This window comes from Mastomys coucha, unplaced genomic scaffold (genome assembly GCF_008632895.1).
Source record: "Mastomys coucha isolate ucsf_1 unplaced genomic scaffold, UCSF_Mcou_1 pScaffold18, whole genome shotgun sequence".
Taxonomy (NCBI): domain Eukaryota; kingdom Metazoa; phylum Chordata; class Mammalia; order Rodentia; family Muridae; genus Mastomys; species Mastomys coucha.
In genome coordinates, this window is record NW_022196900.1 from 101,247,483 (window position 1) to 101,251,512 (window position 4,030).

Genomic DNA, 4,030 nt, shown 5'->3' on the forward strand with positions numbered 1-4,030 from the left:
TTTTGGAGGGGAAACTGGGAATGGAGAAATTTACATGTAAATAAAGAAAATATCTAAAAGAAAAAAACAAATAAAAGAAAAAGGATAGTGGTCTTATGCCAAATAAAAAAGAAATATACAGGCAAGAAAGGAAAATTTAAACAAGGATCAGAAAAATTGAACTTTTGTAGAAAGCTAAGTTTGATACAACAGCTAGTAGGGAATAACTTTTGATCTGTTAATTCTGTGCCCAACCAAACAGATCACATTCAAATAGAATCATCCTATCTGGCATTTCTGTAACCACAAGGTCTTTATGACAGCAATCTTAAGGAAGAAGATATTGAGTTAAAAAGAAGTTGATCTTATTATAATTGTTTAGCTCTTATTAAATTGATGTTTGCTTGTTTTGTACCTCTTTCAATATTCTTATGAAATCAAGGAAGACTTTAAAAGAAAATGTATTTTGAAACGTTGTATGATCAATGAACAAAGTTTCTGAGGAAATTATTTTATGTCTAAATAAAGTGTGAAAAAAAAAATCAGGTACAGAGCCGAACAGAGAATTCTCAACAGAGGAACCTCAATTGGCCGAGAAGCACTTAAAGGAATGTTCAACACTCTTAGTCATCAGGGAGATGCAAAACAAAATGACCCTGAGATTCCACCTTACACCAGTGAGAATGATCAAGATCAAAAACTCAAGTGACAGCACATGCTAGTGAAGATGTGGAGAAAGAGAAAATTCCTCCATTGCTGGTCGGATTACAAATTTATACAACAGTTCTGGAGATCAATCTAGCAGTTTCTTAGAAAATGACATTATTTTTATTTTTCTTCCTTTTAAATCTGTGAATATACAAAACCAAACAGGAGTTTGCTTTTTATTTTTCTTTTAAGCAGTTATGCACAAATACTTTACCAAAAGCTATGGCTATTATTCAGTGCTTTCCAAGGTTTCATAAGAAAGTATTATTCCTTCATTATCAAAACTGCATAGATGTAAATATTGAGATAAATAGAATACTTTTACTAAAATGAAAACCTATTTTGTTACAAGATATATTGTTAAGCAATTTTAGGCATAGATATAAGATCTAATGACAGTAAACAAAATTAATTTGTTGGTTTAAAAAATTTTCATAATTGCTTTTTAAAAATAATAACAGCCTTATTTATATTTAATACACATATAATATAGTACATACTTATAGTAGATAATTACTAATAAGATATTTAGTTGCTTTTGTTCTATACCTCATCATTATTTAAACTGTAGAATATATTGACTAGGAGAAAAAGCTTGAAATCCTAATCTGGTATTTTTCAGTATCAAACTTTTGAATTAACTCAAATGCAATAGGAAAGCATTGCTTTTATTTCTGCAGTAGCTATAGCACCTAATACTGGCTTACACTTAATAAGTACTCACAGATGCTGAATCTCTGTTCAAGGTACTTTATGCTTTCCTGCTAAGCCCAACATACTGTTTTCATTACAAAGTGCATTTATACAAGTAGTTAATCAACCATGCCCAGAATATGGAGAAAATATTGGATGGGGATTTCTGTTCTGCTTAGCCAAAGTTGATGGTATTCTACAAATAACAGAAAGATAATGGATGCCAAACAAATGTCATGTCAATTGGCAGTATTCAGAAGCAAGTTTTCCTCCTGTGTTGCATTTAAAATTTAATTTGTGATTTTCTGATTATTGCTGTTTCTGGCAGTTCAAGATGATCTGTTCAGTTCTGTCAAATCTTACATGATATTTAAATTTATTTAGATACAAAAAGGAGTTTAGAAAAAACCACATTAACCATGTGGCATAAGTATTGTGAATCTTTTATTTTATAACTTCAAATTATGAAGAATCATTTGTTAAAATAGTGTTGGGAATTAGAATCTCAAATTAAGTGCAAGTTTAACTTAACAGCATTACTGAAAAATAGTGCTGTATACAAAATGACTTTTAATGTGTTGTTCTGTCTGCAAGACTTTGTTAAAAAAAGACTATCATTGATTAAAGTTTAGTATTTACATGAAGTGAGAGAATGTCAAATGTGTTAAGAAATTTTGTATGGCATATCCCAAGATGATAATTTTAGGTATTGGCTAACAGTACTAAGTTAATGTTAGTTTAATGTTATCATTAAAATCCCTACATTATGAAGCATGCTAAGTTATAAATAGTTCCTTTAAGTCATTGGTTGAGACTGAAAATATTATGCATAAATTTGTGTTGTATAAATTCCAATAAAAAGTAAAATACTAAAAAAAGAAAGAAAATTGAGCCTCTCAGGAGACAGCTATATCAGGCTCCTGTCATCCAGCACTTGCTGGCATCCAAAATAGTGTCTAGATTTGATGATTGAATATGGGAAGTATACCAAGGTGGAGCAGTCTCTGAATTGTCCTTCATTTGACAGTACCCGACTAATACAGAAGTAGAGACTCACAGCCATCCATTGGACTGAGTACAGGTTCCCCAATGAAGAAGCTAGAGAAAGGACCTCAGGAGCTGAAGGGTTTGCAGCCCCTTAGGACAAACAACAATATGAACTAACTAATACCCTCAGAGCTCCTAGGGACTAAAACTCCAATCAAAGAGTACACATGGTGGGACTAATGGCTCCAGCATCATATGTATAGCAGAGGATGGCCAAGTTGGTCATCAATGGGAGGAGAGGCCCTTGGCCCAGTGAAGGTACTATGCCCTAGTGTAGGGGAATGCCAGGGCCAGTACTCAGAAGGGGGTGGGGTGGCGAGGAGGGGGAGGGAGGAGGGAATAAGGGTTTGTTTTAGTTTTGGGGTTTATTTTATTTTATTTTATTTTATTGGAGGGGAACCTGGGAAAGGTGATATTGTAAACAAAGAAAACATCTAATTTTTAAAAAGTCAAAAAAAAACCTACTAAAGCACAAAAAAGAAAGAAAATTTAGCTGTCTATCAAATTAAGTGAGCATAGAAAACCAAGTTTTATGATCCATTGATCCATTTGTCAAAAACTCAAAATATTAATAGACTATCATATTATCTATCAATATAAGCTTTTCCTTTGCCAAAATATTCTTCAATGTATAAAAATTGATCTATTCACTGTTTTACTTGTTTTCCAAAGTACTATTTCACTTCTGTATCATTGGAAAAATATTTCCTGTCTGAATTTCTTTTATGTTCAGCATTATCCACCCACTTCACATGTGGCACATGTGAAGATAATTGTGTGTCACATAGATGAGAGAGCCTCACCATGAACATACTGCCTCTGTGTCTCAAAAGCTTTTCTTCCCCCAGCTGTATGATGGAGAAGAAATCCAGGACTCAGCAAAGGTAGATGTCCAAGACCCAGAAGCAAAGAACTCTAAAGATTGTCATCCTGTGTCTTCAGAAGGATACCATTTATAGAGGACAGAGATCCCAACTTAGCCCAAGCAAGGGCAAAGTTAATGTTTGGTTTTTAGAGAGAACAGTGTGGTCAACTCTGTGGATAATCATAAATTCTACTCTATCCAGACTCACTTGCTTCACCAAAACAATTTTCCCACTAAAAAAATAAATACCAACTGTGAAAAAAAACAAAAGAAAGAAAATTGAAAATAGTTCTACCTGAAGACTCACTTATACTGCTCCTGAGCATATACCCAAAAGATGCTCTACCATACAATAAGAAAACACACTTCACAATGTTAATAGCAGCTTTATTCATAATAACTAGCAACTGGAAACAACCCAGATGCCCCTCAGCTGAAGAAAGGATATAAAAATATGGTTCATTTATATAATAGAACTATTGAGCTATTAAAAACAAGGGCATCAGGAATTTTGCAGGTAAATGGATGGAACTAGAAAAAATCATCCTGAGTGAGGTAACGTAGACACAAAAGAACATGCTTGGTATTTACTCACTGATAAGTGGATATTAGCCATAAAATACAGAATACCCATGATATACCTCACAGACCCAAAGAAGCTAAACAAGAAGGTTCAACAATGATGCTAGAATTTCACTTAGAAGGATCAGTAAAATAGTCATAGTAGAGAAAGGGAAG